This window comes from Ranitomeya imitator, chromosome 4 (assembly GCF_032444005.1).
Source record: "Ranitomeya imitator isolate aRanImi1 chromosome 4, aRanImi1.pri, whole genome shotgun sequence".
NCBI lineage: Eukaryota > Metazoa > Chordata > Amphibia > Anura > Dendrobatidae > Ranitomeya > Ranitomeya imitator.
This window is the reverse complement of record NC_091285.1, coordinates 598363986-598389037: the sequence shown is the minus strand read 5'-3', so window position 1 is coordinate 598389037 and position 25052 is coordinate 598363986. Positions and strand designations below refer to the sequence as shown.

Below are 25052 nucleotides of genomic sequence, written 5' to 3'. Positions count from 1 at the left end.
CTGCAAATATCGATATTTTACTGTGTAAACCGTCTACCAGATCATTAATGAATATGTTGAAGAGAACAGGTCCCAATACCGACCCCTGCGGTACCCCACTGGTCACAGCGACCCAGTTAGAGACTATACCATTTATAACCACCCTCTGCTTTCTATCACTAAGCCAGTTACTAACCCATTTACACACATTTTCCCCCAGACCAAGCATTCTCATTTTGTGTACCAACCTCTTGTGCGGCACGGTATCAAACGCTTTGGAAAAATCGAGATATACCACGTCCAATGACCCACCGTGGTCCAGCCTATAGCTTACCTCTTCATAAAAACTGATTAGATTGGTTTGACAGGAGCGATTTTTCATAAACCCATGCTGATATGGAGTTAAACAGTTATTCTCATTGAGATAATCCAGAATAACATCCCTCAGAAACCCTTCAAATATTTTACCAACAATAGAGGTTAGACTTACTGGCCTATAATTTCCAGGTTCACTTTTAGAGCCCTTTTTGAATATTGGCACCACATTTGCTATGCGCCAGTCCTGCGGAACAGACCCTGTCGCTATAGAGTCCCTAAAAATAAGAAATAATGGTTTATCTATTACATTACTTAGTTCTCTTAGTACTCGTGGGTGTATGCCATCCGGACCCGGAGATTTATCTATTTTAATCTTATTTAGCAGGTTTCGCACCTCTTCTTGGGTTAGATTGGTGACTCTTAATATAGGGTTTTCATTGTTTCTTGGGATTTCACCTAGCATTTCATTTTCCACCGTGAATACCGTGGAGAAGAAGGTGTTTAATATGTTAGCTTTTTCCTCGTCATCTACAACCATTCTTTCCTCACTATTTTTTAAGGGGCCTACATTTTCAGTTTTTATTCTTTTACTATTGATATAGTTGAAGAACAGTTTGGGATTAGTTTTACTCTCCTTAGCAATGTGCTTCTCTGTTTCCTTTTTGGCAGCTTTAATTAGTTTTTTAGATAAAGTATTTTTCTCCCTATAGTTTTTTAGAGCTTCAATGGTGCCATCCTGCTTTAGTAGTGCAAATGCTTTCTTTTTACTGTTAATTGCCTGTCTTACTTCTTTGTTTAGCCACATTGGGTTTTTCCTATTTCTAGTCCTTTTATTCCCACAAGGTATAAACCGCTTACAGTGCCTATTTAGGATGTTCTTAAACATTTCCCATTTATTATCTGTGTTCTTATTTCTGAGGATATTGTCCCAGTCTACCAGATTAAGGGCATCTCTAAGCTGGTCAAACTTTGCCTTCCTAAAGTTCAGTGTTTTTGTGACTCCCTGACAAGTCCCCCTAGTGAAAGACAGGTGAAACTGTACAATATTGTGGTCGCTATTTCCTAGATGCCCGACCACCTGCAGATTTGTTATTCTGTCAGGTCTATTAGATAGTATTAGGTCTAAAAGTGCTGCTCCTCTGGTTGGATTCTGCACCAATTGTGAAAGATAATTTTTCTTGGTTATTAGCAGAAACCTGTTGCCTTTATGGGTTTCACAGGTTTCTGTTTCCCAGTTAATATCCGGGTAGTTAAAGTCCCCCATAACCAGGACCTCATTATGGGTTGCAGCTTCATCTATCTGCTTTAGAAGTAGACTTTCCATGGTTTCTGTTATATTTGGGGGTTTGTAACAGACCCCAATGAGAATTTTGTTACCATTATTCCCTCCATGAATTTCGACCCATATGGACTCGACATCCTCATTCCCTTCGCTAATATCCTCCCTTAAAGTGGACTTTAGACAAGACTTTACATAGAGACAAACCCCTCCTCCTCTCCGATTTTTACGATCCTTTCTAAACAGACTGTAACCCTGTAAGTTAACTGCCCAGTCATAGCTTTCATCTAACCATGTCTCGGTTATTCCCACTATGTCAAAGTTACCTGTAGATATTTCTGCTTCTAGTTCTTCCATCTTGTTTGTCAGGCTTCTGGCGTTCGCGAGCATGCAGTTTAGAGGATTTTGTTTTGTTCCAATCTCCTTGCTGTGGATTGTTTTAGAAATGTTCTTACCTCCCTTCTGAGTATGTTTTCCTGGTTCTTCTTTGTTCGAGTCTAATGTTTTTCTTCCCGTCCCCTCTTCTTCTAGTTTAACGCCCTCCTGATGAGTGTAGCGAGACTTCTGGCAAATGTGTGTTTCCCAGGTTTGTTGAGGTGTAGTCCGTCTCTGGCGAGGAGTCCATCGTACAAGTAATTCACACCGTGGTCCAGGAATCCGAATCCTTGTTGTCTGCACCATCGACTTAGCCAGTTGTTTGCATCAAGGATCCTGTTCCATCTCCTGGTGCCATGCCCGTCTACTGGAAGGATAGAAGAAAAAACTACCTGTGCATCCAGTTCTTTTACTTTCTTCCCCATCTCTTCAAAGTCTTTGCAGATTGTCGGTAGGTCCTTCCTTGCCGTGTCATTGGTGCCAACATGTATCAGAAGAAATGGGTGGACGTCCTTGGAGCTGAAGAGCTTTGGTATCCTATCGGTCACATCCTTGATCATCGCACCTGGAAGGCAGCATACTTCTCTTGCAGTTATGTCCGGTCTGCAGATGGCTGCTTCTGTGCCTCTCAGTAGTGAGTCTCCCACCACCACCACTCTTCGTTGCTTCTTGGCTGTACTTTTTGCTGTCACTTGTTGCTGTGTGCCCTATTCTTTTTTGCTTGCTGGTATTGCTTCATCCTTAGGTGTGCCATCTTCATCCTCTACAAAGATTTGATATCGGTTCTTCAGTTGTGTGGTTGGTGATTTCTCCATGGTCTTCTTGCTTCTTTTGGTCACATGCTTCCACTCATCTGCTTTTGGAGGTTCTCTGACACTTTTTTCACCTTCTGTGACCAGTAGAGATGCTTCTGTTCTGTCTAGGAAGTCTTCATTCTCTTTGATGAGTTTCAAAGTTGCTATTCTTTCTTCCAGACCCCGCACCTTTTCTTCTAAAAGGGCCACTAGTCTACACTTCTGACAGGTGAAATTGGATTCTTCTTCTGGTCGATCTGTGAACATGTAGCACATGCTGCAGCTCACCATGTAGGTTGTCACATCTGCCATGTTGCTCCTAGATCCTCCTGACTTGCTGTGTTTTCCTTCTTGTGTAATCTACTCAGCCAAGCTTTCTTGCAATAATGTCCTACAGGCAAAAATTTGGTGATGCTTTCCAAGCAGCTGGTCCCGGCTGTACCCAACGATCTTCTAGCTTAGGGAGACTCCTTGCCTTTCCCAGAAGGCACCTGGAATATGCAAATTAGCCTCCTCTAGCTTGAATCCCTGGTTTGGTGATGCTTTCCAAGCAGCTGGTCCCGGCTGTACCCAACGATCTTCTAGCTTAGGGAGACATAACGGCATTTTCCTCCAAGCTGTCTTTTAAAGGGACAATCACTTTAAACTCATTCACTCAAACAGTCTAGCTTTGTGTGGACTCAGGAGCAGAGGGGAATTTCATGTCTTCTGCCTTTTCTCACTGCCACGCAATACCTCTGGTGATGTTCGCCAAACCGGTCACTGTTTGAGTAGTGAATGGGTCGACACTGCCCTCACAAATCACACATCAGACTATCCCTTTCACATTATCCATGTCCCCTTCCCATCAGGAGATTATTTCCCTTCTTGTCATTCCCGAGGGAATAGATGAGATTCTGCTGGGAATACCCTGGCTCTGTTTCCACTCCCCACATATTGAGTGGACCTCTGGGAAGATATTGGGTTGGAGTGAATCATGTGAGGGCAGATGTGTGAGGGAGTGTGTTCAGGTTACCACTACAAAGATATCCGCAGATCTTACTTCCCTTCCCAAGTGCTATTGGTCCTATGCAGACGTGTTCTCCAAAAAGGCTGCGGAGACCCTTCCGCCTCACCACCCCTATGACTGTCCTATTGATCTCATGCCTGGAGCAGAACCTCCTCGGAGACGGGACTACCCCCTCTCTCTCCCGGAAACAGAGGCTATGTCCCAATACATCCAGGAGAATTTTGCAAGAGGGTTCATTAGGAAGTCAGTGTCTCCTGCAGGGGCGGGGTTCTTCTTCATGCAGAAGAAGAATGGAGAATTACGTCCATGCATAGATTACAGGGGTCTTAACGTCATCACTGCTAAGAATAAGTGCCCGTTGCCCCTGATTTCTGAGCTCTTTGATAGGCTACGGGGAGCAAGGGTATTTACCAAATTAAATCTGCGGGGTGCTTATAACCTGATTCACATCCGTGAGAGGGACGAATGGAAGATGGCTTTTAATACCAAGGATGGGCACTATGAATATCTGGTGATGCCTTTCAGGCTCTGTAATGCCCCAGCCGGTTTCAAAGACTTTGTTAACGATATCTTCCGGGATATGCTCTCCACCTCGGTCGTAGTCTATCTGATTGATATTCTCATCTGCTCTCCAGATATTGACTCCCACCGGAGAAATGTTTGCAGAGTCTTCGACCTCTTACAGGCAAATTCCCTCTATGCAAAGTTGGAGAAATGAGTGTTTGAGCAGGAGTCTTTACCTTTCCTGGGCTATATCATCTCCGCCCAAGGATTGGCTGTGGATCCTGACAAACTACAGGCTGTGGTGGACTGACAAGAACCCCATTCTCTTAAAGCGGTGCAGCGCTTTATGGGGTTCATTAATTACTATTGCCAGTTCATCCCCCACTTCCAAGTCTTAACTGACCACAAAAATTTGGTGTAGTTACAAACAGCCCAGCGTCTAAATTCTCATCTGGCCAGATGGTCCTTGTTCTTCTCCTGGTTCCACTTCACCCTCCATTATCTCTCTGGGGAGAAGAACATTCGTGCTGACGCTCTCTCTCGCTCCGTTGTGTCTTCTGAGGAGGAAGGGGAGCCTCGGCTTATTGTCCCTTCTGAGAGCCTGAGAACCGTAGCTCCAGTTTCGCTAGAGTCAGTGCCTCCGGGCAAGACTTTTGTACCTACTAATTTGTGACCGGAGGTTCTCTCTTGGGCTCATTCATCCAGGGTGGGTGGACATTTTGGGACAAAGAGGACATCTGAGCTGCTGGCGAGGACGTACTGGTGGAAGAATGTGGTCCGTGATGTCGGAGATTATATTCAGGCATGTGTCTCCTGTGCCAAAAATAAGTCTCCTCGACAACGGCCAGCTGGGTTACTTTATCCCTTGCCGGTGGCAGACAGGCCCTGGGAGATGGTCGGGATGGACTTTGTGCTGGGCTTACCCAAGTCTCGTGACTGCACCACCTTTTGGGTTATCACCGACCATTTTTCTAAAATGGTGCACTTGGTGCCGCTTCCACGGCTACTTTCTGCACGGGCCTTGGCAGCGTTGTTTATAAAACACATCTTCCGCCTACACGGTATGCCAGAAAATATTGTCAGTGACCGGGTTCCCCAGTTTGCATCTCGGTTCTGGAGAGAGCTTTGTTGTCTTCTCAGCATTGAGTTAAATCTCTCTTCTGCATATCATCCAGAGACAAATGGGTTGGTAGAGAGGGCCAACCAGACCTTGGTCACATATCTGCGACATTTTGTCTCAGCCAGGCAGGATGACTGGGCATCCTTGCTATCATGGGAAGAGTTTGCACTGAACAATGCCGTAGCTGACTCCACTGGACAGACCCCATTCCTCCTTAACTACGGTCAGCATCCGCGGGTTAATGTGCCTATGCCCGTCTCTTCCGCTAACTCCAGGGTGGCAGACTGGGCTGTGGAGGCACGGGACATTTGGGACCGCACTCAGGATGCCATTTGGGCCTCCAAGGAGAGAAAAAGGTCCTCCGCCAATGCACATTGGCGCCCCGCTCCGAACTTTGCTCCTGGCGACTTAGTGTGGCTCTCCGCCCATAACATCAGGCTGCGAGTTGAGTCCACTAAGTTTGCACATCGCTGCTTGGGCCCCTTCAAGGTCCTCGAACAGGTTAACCCTATGGTCTACCGTCTGGCCCTTCCACCACGCCTGGGTATCACCGACACCTTTCATGTGTCCCTCTTGAAGCCCGTATACATGTCCTGGTTTTCCAAGTCATCTGCCGGGACATCGGGTTAGTCTACGGACGATTACGAGGTGAACGCTACTTTGGGGTGCAAGGTGGTACGTGGCAAGATATTTCCTTTGGTGGACTGGAAGAACTATGGTCCTGAGAGCCTGCTGAGCACATTCACGCTCCGCAGCTCATTGCTGCCTTTGAGCGTAGCGAGGCCCGAGGAGAGGGGACCCTGGGAGGGGTAATGTTGGTGGTCGAGTTCCCGCCTCTGCACAGGGGGAATCTCGAGCCATCTCCACTGCGGTCTCCCATTCTTCTCCTGCCACAGTGGAGCCTGCTCAGCGGAGGCATTGGTCCCAGCGTCTCGCTCAGTCTGATACTGTGCAAAGGGTTACTGCTGCCTTTCCAGCTTCTGCAATTGTAGCCAGTACTGGTCAGCGGCGAGAAGACATCTTTGGGACTGAGTCCTACTTTTCCCCTTCTGAGCATGCCCAGAGTAAGATTTCTCATTGGAGATCAAAGGTCACATGCTCAGGTACTGCAGCAACTCCCATTGGTCCTCTAGGAAGGTCCTGAAGTTGCTCAAGTTCTGTGGCAGCCTCCCATTGGTCCTTCTGGGAGGAAGTTGCTGCAGCTATAAAAGGTTCGCTTGACTGCACGGCCATGCGCTAGTATCAATCTATGTTATGTGCTTTGCGCCAGTGTTGTCTTGTCTGTATGTATTTAGGGCCCTGGCTAAAATAAGCCCCTAGAATACTGCTCCTCCGGTGAGGAGTTTTGTGTGTATGTATTCAGGGTCCCGGCTGAAATAAGCCCCTAGTATACCGGCACCTCCGGCGAGGAGTTTGTGTGTGTGCAAGACCACTGACTGCTATCAGCTCAGCAGTTAGCTGTGTACTCCTGTGAGTCTAACAGGGCACATTGCTTTCTTTTGTCGGCGACTCTGTGAAGTAACAGAGCTCGCTTATACCGCCATATAGTGCCATTTCCTAGCAGCAGGTTCCTCCTGCACGGTGGACCCCTGGCTGCAAATGCACCAATAACTTAATCTATTTACTCGGTGCGTTCCGCTAGCCCTAACAGAGGCTATATCCCCTTCAATTCTGATATTAAATTAGATTCTCTCTGTGCTAAAAAATTCCCTTTAACCCCTTCGCGACACGCGCCGTACTAGTACTGCGCTGCCGGCACTGCATTAGTGCCAGCAGCAGTACTAGTACGGCGCACCGATCACCGCAGTCTCGCGCTGAGCGCCGCGGTGATCGGGTGCGGGTGTCAGCTGTATATGACAGCTGACACCCCGCAGCAATGCCCACGATTGGCGCTATCGCCGATCGCGGGCATTTAACCCCTCTGATGCCGCTGTCAGTAGTGACAGCGGCATAGAGTGGGATCGCGCAGGGACGGGGGCTCCCTGCGCTGTCCCACCGGAGCAACGCAATGAGATCGCGTTGCTCCGGTGACCCGGAAGGAGTCCCCGGATCCAAGATGGCCGCCGGACTCCTTCCGGGTCATGAAGTGACCTGGCTAGCCGGCGCCTGCTGAGAGCAGGCGCTGGAAAGCCAGGTAAGCTGCCTGTCAGATCGTTGATCTGACAGTGTGCTATGCACAGTGTCAGATCAACGATCTGATCTAATACAGAGATGTCCCACCCTGGGACAATGTTAGAAAGTAAAAAAAAAAAAAAAATAGAATGTGTAAAAAAAAATAAAAAAAAATCCCCAAATAAAAAAAAACAAAACATTTCCCAATAAATCCATTTATTTATGTAAAAAAAAAAAAAAAAACAATAAATGTACACATATTTGGTATCGCCGCGTCCGTAACGACCCGCTCTATAAAACTATCCTACTAGTTAACCCCTTCAGTGAACACCGCAAAAAAAAAAAAAAAAAAACAAGGCAAAAAACAACGCTTTATTATCATACAGGCGAACAAAAAGTGGAATAACACGCGATCAAAACGACCGATATAAATAACCATGGTACCGCTGAAAACGTCATCTTGTCCCGCAAAAAAAAAGCTGCCATACAGCATCATCAGCAGAAAAATAAAAAAGTTATAGCTCTCAGAATAATGCGATGCAAAAACAATTATTTTTTATATAAAATAGTTTTTATTGTGTAAAAGCGCCAAAACATAAAAAAAATTACATAAATGAGGTATGGCTGTAATCGTACTGACCCGAAGAATAAAACTGCTTTATCCATTTTACCACACGTGGAACAGTATAAACGTCTCCCCCAAAAGAAATTCATGAATAGCTGGTTTTTGTTCATTCCGCCTCCCAAAAATCGGAATAAAAAGCGATCAAAAAATGTCATCTGCCCGAAAATGTTACCAATACAAACGTCAACTCGTCCTGCAAAAAACAAGACCTCACATGACTCTGTGGGCCAAAATATGGATAAATTATAGCTCTCAAAATGTGGTGATGCAAAAACTATTTTTTGCAATAAAAAGCGTCTTTTAGTGTGTGACAGCTGCCAATCATAAAAATCCGCCAAAAAAACGCTATAAAAGTAAATCAAACCCCCCTTCATCACCCCCTTAGTTAGGGAAAAATAATAAAATGTAAAAAAATGTATTTATTTCCATTTTCCCATTAGTGCTAGGGTTAGGGCTAGGGTTAGGGCTAGGGCTAGGGTTAGGGCTAGGGTTAGGGCTAGGGTTAGGGCTAGGGCTAGGGTTAGGGCTAGGGTTAGGGTTATGGTTAGGGTTGGGGTTAGGGTTTCAGTTATAATTGGGGGTTTCCACTGTTTAGGCACATCAGGGGCTCTCCAAACGCGACATGGCGTCCGATCTCAATTCCAGCCAATTCTGCTTTGAAAAAGTAAAACAGGGCTCCTTCCCTTCCGAGTTCTCCTGTGTGCCCAAACAGTGGTTCCCCCCAACATATGGGGTATCAGCGTTCTCAGGACAAGTTGGACAACAACTTTTAGGGTCCAATTTGTCCTGTTACCCTTGGGAAAATAAAAACATAGGGGATAAAATATCATTTTTGTGGAAAAAAAAATATTTTTTATTTTCACGGCTCTGCGTTATAAACTGTAGTGAAACACTTGTTGGTTCAAAGCTCTCACAACACATCTAGATAAGTTCCTTTGGGGGTCTAGTTTCCAATATGGGGTCACTTTTGGGGGGTTTCTACTGTTTAGGTACATCAGGGGCTCTGCAAATGCAACATGACGCCTGCAGACCAATCCATCTAAGTCTGCATTTCAAATGGCGCTCCTTCCCTTTCGAGCTCTGCCGTGCACCCAAACAGTGGTTCCCCCCAACATATGGGGTATCAGCGTTCTCAGGACAAGTTGGACAAGTCCTGTTACCCTTGGGAAAATAAAAACATAGGGGATAAAATATCATTTTCGTGGAAAAAAAAATATTTTTTATTTTCACGGCTCTGCGTTATAAACTGTAGTGAAACACTTGTTGGTTCAAAGCTCTCACAACACATCTAGATAAGATCCTTGGGGGGTCTAGTTTCCAATATGGGGTCACTTGTGGGGGGTTTCTACTGTTTAGGTACATCAGGGGCTCTGCAAATGCAACATGACACCTGCAGTCCATTCCATCTAAGTCTGCATTTCAAACGGTGCTCCTTCCCTTCCGAGCTCTGCCATGCACTCAAACGGTGGTTCCCCCCAACATGTGGGGTATCAGCGTACTCAGGACAAATTGGACAATAACATTTGTGGTCCAATTTCTCCTGTTACCCTTGGGGAAAAAAAATTGTGGGCTAAAACATCATTTTGTGGAAAGAAAAAATGATTTTTTAATTTTCACAATGCTACATTCTAAACTTTAGTGAAACAATTGGGGGTTAAAAGTGCTCACCACACATCTAAATAAGTTCCTTAGGGGGTCTTCTTTCCAAAATGGGGTCACTTGTGGGGGGTTTCCACTGTTAAGGCACGTCAGGGGCTCTCCAAATGCGACATGGCGTCCGATCTCAATTCCAGCCAATTTTGCATTGAAAAGTCAAATGGCACTCCTTCCCTTCCGAGCTCTGCCATGCGCTCAAACAGTGGTTTATCCCCATATATGAAGTATCGACGTACTCAGGACAAATTGCACAACAACTTTTGGGGTCCAATTTATCCTTTTACCCTTGGGAAAATAAAAAATTTGGGGCAAAAAGATCATTTTTTGTGAAAATTAATAAAAAAATTTTTTTTACGGCTCTACATTATAAACTTCTGTGAAGCACTTGGAGGTTCAAAGTGCTCACCACACATCTAGATTAGTTCCTTAGGGGGTCTACTTTCCAAAATGGTGTCACCTGTGGGGGTTTCCACTGTTTAGGCACATCAGGGGCTCTCCAATCGTGACATGGGCTCCGATCTCAATTCCAGCAAATCTTGCATTGAAAAGTCAAATAGCGCTCCTTCCCTTCCGAGCTCTGCCATGTGCCCAAACAGTGGTTTACCCCCACATATGGGGTATCGGCGTACTCAGGACAAATTGTACAACGACTTTTGTGGTCCAATTTCTCCTGTTACCCTTGGTAAAATGAAACAAATTGGACCTGAAGTAAAAATTTTGTGAAAAAAAAGTTAAATGTTCAATTTTTTTAAACATTCAAAAAATTCCTGTGAAGCACCTGAAGGGTTAATAAACTTTTTGAATGTGGTTTTGAGTACCTTGAGGGGTGCAGTTTTTAGAATGGTGTCACTTTTGGGCATTTTCTGTCATATAGACCCCTCAAAGTCACTTCAAGTGTGAGGTGGTCCGTAAAAAAATGGTTTTGCAAATTTTGTTGCAAAAATTAGAAATCGCTGGTCAACTATTAACCCTTATAACGTCCTAACAAAAAAAAATTATGTTTCCAAAATTGTGCTGATGTAAAGCAGACATGTGGGAAATGTTGTTTATTAACTATATTATGTGATATAACTCTCTAATTTAAGGGCATAAAAACTAAGAGTTTGAAAATTGCTAAATTTTCATAATTTCCGACAAATTTTTGTTTTTTTCACAAATAAATGCAAGTCATATCGAAGAAGTTTTACCATTATCATGAAGTACAATATGTCACGAGAAAACAGTGTCAGAATCACCAGGATCCGTTGAAGCGTTTCAGAGTTATAACCTCATAAAGTGACAATGGTCAGAATTGTAAAAATTGGCCCTGTCACTTAGGTGAAAACAGGCTTTGGGGTGAAGGGGTTAATCCTACAATTATATTGATGGACTTGTCACACTTCAGGGATTTAACGATCAGATTATTACTGTACAAAATAATCACATTTATATAGTATTGAGAAGGCAGAGCTGATTTGGTCATGTACAGTGGGGCAAAAAAGTATTTAGTCAGTCAGCAATAGTGCAAGTTCCACCACTTAAAAAGATGAGAGGAGTCTGTAATTTACATCATAGGTAGACCTCAACTATGGGAGACAAACTGAGAAAAAAAAATCCAGAAAATCACATTGTCTGTTTTTTTAACATTTTATTTGCATATTATGGTGGAAAATAACTATTTGGTCAGAAACAAAATTTCATCTCAATACTTTGTATTATATCCTTTGTTGGCAATGACAGAGGTTAAACGTTTTCTGTAAGTCTTCACAAGGTTGCCACACACTGTTGTTGGTATGTTGGCCCATTCCTCCATGCAGATCTCCTCTAGAGCAGTGATGTTTTTGGCTTTTCGCTTGGCAACACGGACTTTCAACTCCCTCCAAAGGTTTTCTATAGGGTTGAGATCTGGAGACTGGCTAGGCCACTCCAGGACCTTGAAATGCTTCTTACGAAGCCACTCCTTCGTTGCCCTGGCGGTGTGCTTTGGATCATTGTCATGTTGAAAGACCCAGCCACGTTTCATCTTCAATGCCCTTGCTGATGGAAGGAGGTTTGCACTCAAAATCTCACGATACATGGCCCCATTCATTCTTTCATGTACCCGGATCAGTAACATAGTAACATAGTAACATAGTAACATAGTTAGTAAGGCCGAAAAAAGACATTTGTCCATCCAGTTCAGCCTATATTCCATCATAATAAATACCCAGATCTACGTCCTTCTACAGAACCTAATAATTGTATGATACAATATTGTTCTGCTCCAGGAAGACATCCAGGCCTCTCTTGAACCCCTCGACTGAGTTCGCCATCACCACCTCCTCAGGCAAGCAATTCCAGATTCTCACTGCCCTAACAGTAAAGAATCCTCTTCTATGTTGGTGGAAAAACCTTCTCTCCTCCAGACGCAAAGAATGCCCCCTTGTGCCCGTCACCTTCCTTGGTATAAACAGATCCTCAGCGAGATGTTTGTATTGTCCCCTTATATACTTATACATGGTTATTAGATCGCCCCTCAGTCGTCTTTTTTCTAGACTAAATAATCCTAATTTCGCTAATCTATCTGGGTATTGTAGTTCTCCCATCCCCTTTATTAATTTTGTTGCCCTCCTTTGTACTCTCTCTAGTTCCATTATATCCTTCCTGAGCACCGGTGCCCAAAACTGGACACAGTACTCCATGTGCGGTCTAACTAGGGATTTGTACAGAGGCAGTATAATGCTCTCATCATGTGTATCCAGACCTCTTTTAATGCACCCCATGATCCTGTTTGCCTTGGCAGCTGCTGCCTGGCACTGGCTGCTCCAGGTAAGTTTATCATTAACTAGGATCCCCAAGTCCTTCTCCCTGTCAGATTTACCCAGTGGTTTCCCGTTCAGTGTGTAATGGTGATATTGATTCCCTCTTCCCATGTGTATAACCTTACATTTATCATTGTTAAACCTCATCTGCCACCTTTCAGCCCAAGTTTCCAACTTATCCAGATCCATCTGTAGCAGAATACTATCTTCTCTTGTATTAACTGCTTTACATAGTTTTGTATCATCTGCAAATATCGATATTTTACTGTGTAAACCTTCTACCAGATCATTAATGAATATGTTGAAGAGAACAGGTCCCAATACCGACCCCTGCGGTACCCCACTGGTCACAGCGACCCAGTTAGAGACTATACCATTTATAACCACCCTCTGCTTTCTATCACTAAGCCAGTTACTAACCCATTTACACACATTTTCCCCCAGACCAAGCATTCTCATTTTGTGTACCAACCTCTTGTGTGGCACGGTATCAAACGCTTTGGAAAAATCGAGATATACCACGTCCAATGACTCACCGTGGTCCAGCCTATAGCTTACCTCTTCATAAAAACTGATTAGATTGGTTTGACAGGAGCGATTTCTGATAAACCCATGCTGATATGGAGTTAAACAGTTATTCTCATTGAGATAATCCAGAATAACATCCCTCAGAAACCCTTCAAATATTTTACCAACAATAGAGGTTAGACTTACTGGCCTATAATTTCCAGGTTCACTTTTAGAGCCCTTTTTGAATATTGGCACCACATTTGCTATGCGCCAGTCCTGCGGAACAGACCCTGTCGCTATAGAGTCACTAAAAATAAGAAATAATGGTTTATCTATTACATTACTTAGTTCTCTTAGTACTCGTGGGTGTATGCCATCCGGACCCGGAGATTTATCTATTTTAATCTTATTTAGCCGGTTTCGCACCTCTTCTTGGGTTAGATTGGTGACCCTTAATATAGGGTTTCCATTGTTTCTTGGGATTTCACCTAGCATTTCATTTTCCACCGTGAATACCGTGGAGAAGAAGGAGTTTAATATGTTAGCTTTTTCCTCGTCATCTACAACCATTCTTTCCTCACTATTTTTTAAGGGGCCTACATTTTCAGTTTTTATTCTTTTACTATTGATATAGTTGAAGAACAGTTTGGGATTAGTTTTACTCTCCTTAGCAATGTGCTTCTCTGTTTCCTTTTTGGCAGCTTTAATTAGTTTTTTAGATAAAGTATTTTTCTCCCTATAGTTTTTTAGAGCTTCAATGGTGCCATCCTGCTTTAGTAGTGCAAATGCTTTCTTTTTACTGTTAATTGCCTGTCTTACTTCTTTGTTTAGCCACATTGGGTTTTTCCTATTTCTAGTCCTTTTATTCCCACAAGGTATAAACCGCTTACACTGCCTATTTAGGATGTTCTTAAACATTTCCCATTTATTATCTGTATTCTTATTTCTGAGGATATTGTCCCAGTCTACCAGATTAAGGGCATCTCTAAGCTGGTCAAACTTTGCCTTCCTAAAGTTCAATGTTTTTGTGACTCCCTGACAAGTCCCCCTAGTGAAAGACAGGTGAAACTGCACAATATTGTGGTCGCTATTTCCTAAATGCCCAACCACCTGCAGATTTGTTATTCTGTCAGGTCTATTAGATAGTATTAGGTCTAAAAGTGCTGCTCCTCTGGTTGGATTCTGCACCAATTGTAAAAGATAATTTTTCTTGGTTATTAGCAGAAACCTGTTGCCTTTATGGGTTTCACAGGTTTCTGTTTCCCAGTTAATATCCGGGTAGTTAAAGTCCCCCATAACCAGGACCTCATTATGGGTTGCAGCTTCATCTATCTGCTTTAGAAGTAGACTTTCCATGGTTTCTGTTATATTTGGGGGTTTGTAACAGACCCCAATGAGAATTTTGTTACCATTTTTCCCTCCATGAATTTCAACCCATATGGACTCGACATCCTCATTCCCTTCGCTAATATCCTCCCTTAAAGTGGACTTTAGACAAGACTTTACATAGAGACAAACCCCTCCTCCTCTCCGATTTTTACGATCCTTTCTAAACAGTCGTCCTGGCCCCTTTGCAGAGAAACAGCCCCAAAGCATGATGTTTCCACCACCATGCCTTACAGTAGGTATGGTGTTTGATGGATGCAACTCAGTATTCTTTTTCCTCCAAACACGACAAGTTGTGTTTCTACCAAACAGTTCCAGTTTGGTTTCATCAGACCATAGGACATTCTCCCAAAACTCCTCTGGATCATCCAAATGCTCTCTAGCAATCTTCAGACGGGCCCGGACATGTACTGGCTTAAGCAGTGGGACACGTCTGGCACTGCAGGATCTGAGTCCATGGTGGCGTAGTGTGTTACTTATGGTAGGCCTTGTTACATTGGTCCCAGCTCTCTGCAGTTCATTCACTAGGTCCCCCCGCGTGGTTCTGGGATTTTTGCTCACCGTTCTTGTGATCATTCTGACCCCACGGGGTGGGATTTTGCGTGGAGCCCCAGATCGAGGGAGATTATCAGTGGTCTTGTATGTCTTCCATTTTCTAATTATTGCTCCCACTGTTGATTTCTTCACTCCAAGCTGGTTGGCTATTGCAGATTCAGTCTTCCCAGCCTGGTGCAGGGCTACAATTTTGTTTCTAGTGTCCTTTGACAGCTCTTTGGTCTTCACCATAGTGGAGTTTGGAGTCAGACTGTTTGAGGGTGTGCACAGGTGTCTTTTTATACTGATAACAAGTTTAAACAGGTGCCATTACTACAGGTAATGAGTGGAGGAAAGAGGAGACTCTTAAAGAAGAAGTTACAGGTCTGTGAGAGCCAGAAATCTTGATTGTTTGTTTCTGACCAAATACTTATTTTCCACCATAATATGCAAATAAAATGTTAAAAAAACAGACAATGTGATTTTCTGGAATTTTTTTTCTCAGTTTGTCTCCCATAGTTGAGGTCTACCTATGATGTAAATTACAGACGCCTCTCATCTTTTTAAGTGGTGGAACTTGCACTATTGCTGACTGACTAAATACTTTTTTGCCCCACTGTAACTTTAATTTTTTATGTACAGTGAAAGCATGGCTTAGTAAGGTGTCCTGTAGACCAGAACTGGTCCACAAATAATACGTTTTTTTTTTTTCACTGTATTAGGCCCAGTGCTAGATGTGTGGATCAGGATGTCTCATATTGCATGTATGGCTTGGTTCTTATTTCTAAGTGTGTACCTCTCAGTAGCCATCATGCATACACCATTGAATCACGCTTAGGTTATTATATTCACAGATAACAGATGTTTTCAAATAACATGAAATTTCTTTTCTCTAGGAAACACACCCTAGGAGACTGATGACATCAGCTTTTTTTAGACATGAAGGGCATTAACCAATATTGCTGAATATGTCTCAAGACGCAGCCAGAACAATGTTTTCAGGTTTAATTAGAGTATCATTTAATTAACCTACAGTAATTGCAGTTATCACTGACTGTTTCTAAAATCATGGGCTCTTGATTGCTCCCAAAGGTCAAATTTGAAAAATCTCTGCATTGCCCTAATTAACATTTCTTTTAGCAACAGAGTAATATGAATACTGTTTGTGTGCAAAGATGTATCGCTAGTGGTGTTACTTGAAAGTTGTGGGCCAACATGCAAAATCTTTAACAGGACCCAGGAGTCTTTTGAAGTTTTTTCCTTCTGATAAGGACCAATGGGACCATTAGGCCCTACTAGCCTCCATGACTCAGGTCCAATTGCAACCCATGCCCACACTATAATTATACCACTACCAAGGCACGGAGGAAGGTTTGGCACAAGTGAAACAGCAGTCTAGAGTCTGCGTACTCTCAAATTTCCATATTAAACTCATACTAGGAGGCCCCCATACACATAAGATTAAAGTTACCTATGCTCATTAATATTAACCCCTTTCTGGCATATGACATACTTTCCCGTCGAGGTAGGGTGGGCACGTATGACCACCGACGGAATAGTAAGTCATACGCGATCGGCCGCGCTCAAGGGGGGAGCGTGGCCGATCGCGGCCGGGTGTCAGCTGCCTATCGCAGCTGACATCCGGCACTATGTGCCAGGAGCTGTCACGGACCGCCCCCGGCACATTAACCCCGGCACACCACGATCAAACATAATTGCGGTGTGCCGGCGGTACAGGGAAGCATCACGCAGGGAAGGGGCTCCCTGCGGGCTTCCCTGAGACCCCCACAGCAACGCAATGTGATCACGTTGCTGCGAGGGTCTCCTTACCTCCCTCCCTGTAGCAGGCCCGGATCCAAAATGGGCACGGCATCTGGGTCCTGCAGGGTGGGAGGTGGCTTACCAAGTGCCTGCTCAGAGCAGGTGCTTGGTAAGCCTGCACTGCTCTCAGACCGATCTGTGATGTCCCCCCTGGGACAAAGTAAAAGAGTAAAAAAAAAAAAATTTCCAAATGTGTAAAAAAAAAAAAGTATATATATATATTATTCCCATAAATACATTTCTTTATCTAAATAAAAAAAAACAATAAAAGTACACATATTTAGTATCGCCGCGTTCAGAATGACCTGACCTATAAAACTGGCCCACTAGTTAACACCTTCAGTAAACACTGTAAGAAAAAAATGGTGCAAAAAACAACGCTTTATTATCATACCGCCGAACAAAAAGTGGAATAACACGCGATCAAAAAGATGGATATAAATAACCATGGTACCGCTGAAAACGTCATCTTGTCCCGCAAAAAACGAGCTGCCACTCAGCATCATTAGCAAAAAATAAAAAAGTTATTGTCCTGAGAATAAAGCGATGCAAAAATAATTATTTCTTCTACAAAATAGTTTTTATTGTATAAAAGCGCCAAACATAAAAAAAATGATATAAATGAGGTATTGCTGTAATCGTACTGACCTGAAGATTAAAACTGCTTTATCAATTTTACCAAATGCGGAACGGTATAAACGCCTCCCCCAAAAGAAATTCATGAATAGCTGGTTTTTGGTCATTCTGCCTCACAAAAATCAAAATAAAAAGCGATGAAAAAATGTCACGTGCTTGAAAATGTTACCAATAAAAACGTTAACTCGTCCCGCAAAAATCAAGACCTCAAATGACTCTGTGGACCAAAATATGGAAAAATTATAGCTCTCAAAATATGGTAACGCAGAAAATATTTTTTGCAATAAAAAGCGTCTTTCAGTGTGTGACGGCTGCCAATCATAAAAATCCGCTAAAAAACCCACTATAAAAGTAAATCAAACCCCACTTCATCATGCCCTTAGTTAGGGAAAAATTTTAAAAATGTATTTATTTCCATTTTCTTATTAGGGCTAGGGTTAGGGCTAAGGCTAGGGTTAGGGTTAGAGCTAGGGCTAGGGTTAGGGCTAGGGTTAGGTTTAGGGCTAGGGTTATGGCTAGTGTTAGGGTTAGGGTTGGGGCTAGGGTTAAGGCTACAGTTAGGGTTGGGGCTAAAGTTAGGGTTAGGGTTGGGGCTAAAGTTACGGTTAGGGTTTAGATTACATTTACGGTTGGGAATAGGGTTGGGATTAGGGTTAGGGGTGTGTCTGAGTTAGAGGTGTGGTTAGGGTTACTGTTGGGATTAGGGTTAGGGGTGTGTTTGGATTAGGGATTCAGTTATAATTTGGGGGGTTTCCACTGTTTAGGCACATCAAGGGCTCTCCAAACGCGACATGGCGTCCGATCTCAATTCCAGCCAATTCTGCGTTGAAAAAGTAAAACAGTGCTCCTTCCCTTCCGAGCTCTCCCGTGTGCCCAAACAGGGGTTTATCCCAACATATGGGGTATCAGCGTACTCAGGACAAATAGGACAACAAATTTTGGGGTCCAATTTTTCCTGTTACCCTTGGGAAAATACAAAACTGGGGGCTAAGAAATAATTTTTGTGGGAAAAAAAAAAGATTTTTTATTTTCACGGCTCTGCGTTATAAACTGCAGTGAAACACTTGGGGGCTCAAAGTTCTCATAACACATCTAGATAAGTTCCTTGGGGGTCTAGTTTCCAATATGGGGTCACTTGTGGGGGGTTTCTACTGTTTAGGTACATTAGGGGCTCTGCAAACGCAATGTGACGCCTGCAGACCATTCCATCTAAGTCTGCATTCCAAATGGCTCCTCCTTCCCTTCCGAGCCCTCCTATGCGCCCAAACAGTGGTTCCCCCCCACATATGGGGTATCAGCGCACTCAGGACAAATTGGACAACACATTTTGGAGTCCAATTTCTCCTGTTACCCTCGGGAAAATACAAAACTGGGGGCTAAAAAATAATTTTTGTGGGAAAAAAATTTTGTTTTATTTTTACGGCTCTGCATTATAAACTTCTGTGAAGCCCTTGGTGGGTCAAAGCGCTCACCTCACATCTTGATAAGTTCCTTATGGGGTTTACTTTCCAAAATGGTGTCACTTGTGGGGGGTTTCAATGTTTAGGCACATCAGTGGCTCTCCAAACGCAACATGGCGTCCCATCTCAATTTCTGTCAATTTTGCATTGAAAAGTCAAACGGCCCTCCTTCCCTTCCGAGCTCTCCCATGCACCCAAACAGTGGTTTACCCCCCCATATGGGGTATCAGCGTACTCAGGACAAATTGGACAACAACTATTGGGGTCCAATTTTTTCTCTTACTCTTGGGAAAATAAAAAATTGGGGGCAAAAATATAATTTTTTTGAAAAAATATGATTTTCTATGTTTGTGGTTCTGCATTATAAACTTCTGTGAAGCATTTGGTGGGTCAAAGTGCTCTTCACACCTCTAGATAAGTTCCTTAGGGGGTCTACTTTCCAAAATGGTGTCACTTGTGGGGGGTTTCAATGTTTAGGCACATCAGTGGCTCTCCAAACGCAACATGGTGTCCCATCTCGATTCCAGTCAATTTTGCATTGAAAAGTCAAATGGCGCTCCTTTGCATCCGAGCTCTGTCATGCGCACAAACAGTGGTTTACCAAATATATGGGGTATCGTTGTACTCAGGACAAATTGTACAACAACTTTTGGGGTCCATTTTCTCCTGTTACCCTTGGTAAAATAAAACAAATTGGAGCTGAAGTAAATTTTTTGTGAAAAAAAGTTAAATGTTCATTTTTATTTAAACATTCCAAAAATTCCTGTGAAGCACCAAAAGGGTTAATAAACTTCTTGAATATGGTTTTGATCACATTGAGGGGTGCAGTTTTTAGAATTGTGTCACACTTGGGTATTTTCTATCATATAGACCCCTCAAAATGACTTCAAATGAGATGTGGTCCCTAAAAAAAATGGTGTTGTAAAAATGAGAAATTGCTGGTCAACTTTTAACCCTTATAACTCCCTAACAAAAAAATTTGGGTTCCAAAATTGTGCTGATGTAAAGTAGACATGTGGGAAATGTTACTTATTAAGTATTTTGTGTGACATATCTCTGTGATTTAATTGCATAAAAATTCAAAGTTGGAAAATTGCGAAATTTTCAAAATTTTCACCAAATTTCCGTTTTTTTCACAAATAAACGCAGGTAATATCAAATAAATTTTACCACTATCATGAAGTACAATATGTCACGAGAAAACAGTGTCAGAATAACTGGGATCCGTTGAAGCGTTCCAGAGTTATAACCTCATAAAGGGACAGTGGTCAAAATTGTACAAATTGGCCTGGTCATTAACGTGCATACCACCCATGGGGGTAAAGGGGTTAATGGGACTTTTCAACTATCAAATGAGTTAGGCCGGGGTCACACTTGTGAGTGCAATGCAAAAAACTTGTGCGAGTCTTTCGCATCAATACCCGAGACTGCCGCCTGCACTCAGGATCGGTGCTTCAGCTGCATAGAAATACATGCAGCCGCACACTCTGGTCCCGAGTGCCAGCTGCAGTGCTGGCTAGTGATGTGAGAGACTTGCGCGGGTTTCTCACATTGCACTCACAAGTATGACCCTGGCCTTAGGGAGAAGCTTTAAACTTTCCCTGACAGAAAATGTAAGGGGTGAGAAAAATAGGTATATTTTACTACATCAGCCGTTGCTGATTCATCTAAACACCCTCTCTGAAGAATTCTCATACATTTTTGTTATGACCTTGTAGTGTCCCAGCAAAATATAGTTGTCGGGTGGTTACCAAAAACCTATGTCCTGTTATTTGTCCAAAGTGTAAATGTGCAAGAGTTTGGTCACATGACACTCTCAGCCAGGGTTTCCTGCGGAAGCCTCTAAAAGATGCTGAGGGAAAAGTCTGGGAGGAGTTCCTCTTCTTCCTGTGAGGTCGATTCCTAGGCTGCTTTGCCTTCAGCCTAGGTCCGGCTTCCCTTAATCTTCAATCGGCCAGGAAACTGCCACAGCCTACACCAGGAGGGCATCTTAAATTTCAATTTTCATAGAGACAGAAGAGATTGAGCTGTACAAGGGCTCTTCTGCTACAATCTATGCCTTTAATGGTTCTGCCAGCGTGAGTGCCTCATGTTCTACTGCATCTTCTACCGTACGCTCTGCGACAGGGAAACGTATCAGAACTTAATCGTGAGTAAGCTGTGAACACTATTTCCACAGTGAACCAAACTGTGTAGGCCCATCCTTGGTAGTAATATAACTGAAGGACTGTGTGAATTAAGATATTAACCCTTTATATAACCGGCCGTCAGCCAATCACTTTATTTAAGCCATTAACTGGGAAGATTCCATCTTAAACTCACGGTGACCATCTCTCTTGCTACCTAAAATTTCAAGCTTGTATGAAAAATTGTGATACCATCATTATGGACTATGTATTTTGAAGTGAATACGGAGGTGACAGTATTAGAAGGGGAGAGCCCGTGCCAGGTGGCCCTATGGGGTTCCTCGCTGGCACTGACTCACTGGCTGATATAAGGGCAGATGCCCAGATTTTGTGTGATTTAACTGCCCCGGAGGTTGTTCACCGCATAGATGACGAGTCTTTCAAACCATTTTCAGGGGGTGTGCCATCAACGTTTATGCCCAAGTTTCCCCTGGGAATGTAATCGATTTATTTGAGACCCAGGTACTAAAGGATGTGGAGTCTATTATATTTCCATTTGCCCTTTTTGAAATCAGAGAATGGTCTGATTTGGTTGTGAGGAATGCAGACAAGGGCAGCAATGTAGTTTTATTACCAAAAGAGCAGTATTTGGCGGAGGCCATGAGACAGTTGTCTGATACATCTACCTATTTAAGATTGACACAAGATCCTACAACTAGGTTCAAGAATGAATTACAAATAGTGTTGAGCGATACCTTCCGATATCGGAAAGTATCGGTATCGGATAGGATCGGCCGATATTCAAAAAATATCGGATATCGCCGATACCGATACCCGATCCCAATGCAAGTCAATGGGACCAAAATATCGGAATTAAAATAAACCCTTTCTTGCCTTGTAGGTTCATTCTACATGAAGGAAAACAACTAAGAATAATGCCGGATGTATTTGGGGAGGTGGCGGAGACATTAAAGTCATAGAGGTTTAGCCCAATCAAATAGAATAGCATGTTTTTTTTTTTTGTTTTAAGACGTTCGGAGTGACAAAGATATTGACTATGTAATTTTTTTTTTTTATTTTGTCAGATATTGATGTTTCACTATTCCACACCCTTCCCCTTCTTTGTTTTCTTTTTTTTTTTACTTTTCCCACACTTTCATCTTCATCATCATCATCAGCATCTTTGACATCAACTTCTTCTTCACCTTATTCATCTTCTTCTTCATCCATTACCTTTTTTTTTTTTTTTTATTACATTCTTCATATTCATTTTATTCAACTATTATTATTCTTCCTATTCTACATATTCTTTTTATTCCACTGTTATTATTCTTCCTATTCTACTTCTTCATCATATTCTCATTTGTGACAGAGGCATTCCCGTAGTTGTTATCTATAAAAGTTTGAAGATTACACCTTCCGTTCTGCCAGTCACAAAAGTTACATTTGTCCGCGTTCAGTTTGGCCTGCAGCATCAGGCTTTATCCAGGGGCACCACGAGGAGGAACGGACTCACCCCCATACACTGCTTAGTCTTCTTCTGCATATAATTTAGATAATATCTTTTGCTCTGATATTAAGTCTTATGCTTAATGTTCTTCTGCTCTTTGTTCTGCAGCCTCTTGTTCTTCTGCTTCTCGGTCTTCCATGTCGTCGTCTCCAGGGTCGTCGTCTCCAGTGTCGTCATCTCCGCCGTCGTCGTCTCAGCCGTCGTCGTCTCCGCCGTCGTCGTCTCCGCCGTCGTCGTCGTCGTCATCGGGGTGGTCTTCCGGGTCGTCGTCGTTGTCATCGGGGTGGTCTTCCGGGTCGTCGACTTTAGGGTCTTCAACTTGGAAATGTAGCAGAAGGTACAAGAAGGCTGAGAAAATGCCAAGAACCAGCTGATGGAACTGGAACTCGGATGGCTACCCGAAGGTTCAAGAGCCTATGGAACTACCGAGGACCAGCTGACGTTACTGGAACCCGGTTACTAAGCAGGAGGTACCCGTGCTAAAAAGCACTACCAAGGACCGCCTGACGTTGGTGGAACTCGGATACCCAGAAGGAGGCACCTAAGCCAAAGGCTCTGCCCGGAACCAGCTGACGTTACTGGAACCAGGATGGGGAGCAGAAGGTACAAGAGCAAAAGACACTGCCGAGAACCAGCTGACGGTACTGGAACCCGGATGGGTAGCCGAAGGTCCAAGAGCCAATGGAACTACCGAGGACCAGCTGACGTTACTGGAACCCGGTTACTAAGCAGGAGGTACCCGTGCCTGAAAGCACTACCAAGGACCACCTGATGTTGGTGGAACTTGGATACCCAGAAGGAGGCACCTAAGCCAAAGGCTCTGCCCGGAACCAGCTGATGGTACTGGAACCAGGATGGGGAGCAGAAGGTACAAGAGCAAAAGACACTGCCGAGAACCAGCTGACGGTGCTGGAACCAGGTGGTGGACCCGAAGGCCCACAGGAGAGGAGAGAACAGCTAGGCCGCGAGGCAGCCGCAGTTACCGAACCCCAACAGTCCTACAGGGGGAGCTGGGCCTACTGGCACTACAGAACCAGCCTTGACTACCAGTTCACGCAGCCCACATAGGAAGCTCCTAAACTGGAGGCACCCTGGAGTTGGCTAACCCGACCGCACCACGACGGGGCAAGCATAGGCGTCTCAGTGAACTTGACACAACCCGGAAACAGCTGACGGTGCTGAAACCAGGCTTGGCACGAGGGAGTACCTGTGACAAGAACACTGCCGAGAACCAGCTGGCGGTGCTGGAACCCGGATGCGTTGCCCCAGTGTGCAAGAGCCAATGGCACCGAGGACCAGCTGACGGTGCTGGAATCCGGTTACTAAGCTGTAGGTGCCCGCGCTTAAAAGCACTACCAAGGACCGCCTGGCGTTGGCGGAACTCGGATACCCAGGAGGAGGCACCTAAGCCAAAGGCTCGGCCCGGAACCAGCTGACGGTGCTGGAACCAGGTGGTGGACCCGAAGGTCCACAGGAGAGGAGAGAACAGCTAGGCCGCGAGGCAGCCGCAGTTACCGAACCCCAACAGTCCTACAGGGGGAGCTGGGCCTACTGGCACTACAGAACCAGCCTTGACTACCAGTTCACACAGCCCACATAGGAAGCTCCTAAACTGGAGGCACCCTGGAGTTGGCTAACCCGACCGCACCACGACGGGGCAAGCATAGGCGTCTCAGTGAGCTTGACACAACCCGGAAACAGCTGACGGTGCTGAAACCAGGCTTGGCACGAGGGAGTACCTGTGACAAGAACACTGCCGAGAACCAGCTGGCGGTGCTGGAACCCGGATGCGTTGTCCCAGTGTGCAAGAGCCAATGGCACCGAGGACCAGCTGACGGTGCTGGAACCCGGTTACTAAGCTGTAGGTGCCCGCGCTTAAAAGCACTACCAAGGACCGCCTGGTGTTGGCGGAACTCGGATACCCAGGAGGAGGCACCTAAGCCAAAGGCTCGGCCCGGAACCAGCTGACGGTGCTGGAGCCAGGTGGTGGACCCCAAGGCCCACAGGAGAGGAGAGAACAGCTAGGCCGCGAGGCAGCCGCAGTTACCGAACCCCAACAGTCCTACAGGGGGAGCTGGGCCTACTGGCACTACAGAACCAGCCTTGACTACCAGTTCACGCAGCCCACATAGGAAGCTCCTAAACTGGAGGCACCCTGGAGTTGGCTAACCCGACCACACCACGACGGGGCAAGCATAGGCGTCTCAGTGAGCTTGACACAACCCGGAAACAGCTGACGGTGCTGAAACCAGGCTTGGCACGAGGGAGTACCTGTGACAAGAACACTGCCGAGAACCAGCTGGAGGTGCTGGAACCCGGATGCGTTGCCCCAGTGTGCAAGAGCCAATGGCACCGAGGACCAGCTGACGGTGCTGGAACCCGGTTACTAAGCTGTAGGTGCCCACGCTTAAAAGCACTACCAAGGACCGCCTGGCGTTGGCGGAACTCGGATACCCAGGAGGAGGCACCTAAGCCAAAGGCTCGGCCCGGAACCAGCTGACGGTGCTGGAGCCAGGTG

General features: G+C 44.6%; 1 long non-coding RNA gene across 1 annotated transcript in view; it reads left to right on the top strand.

The window, feature by feature from the left end:
* The window catches only part of LOC138674285 (uncharacterized), a 66979-nt gene that overhangs the window by 15977 nt on the left and 25950 nt on the right, over positions 1 to 25052 (top strand). The window contains exon 2 of the long non-coding RNA XR_011320579.1: positions 15878 to 15994. This is a non-coding gene — a long non-coding RNA (uncharacterized lncRNA). The remainder of the gene's footprint in view (positions 1 to 15877; positions 15995 to 25052) is intronic.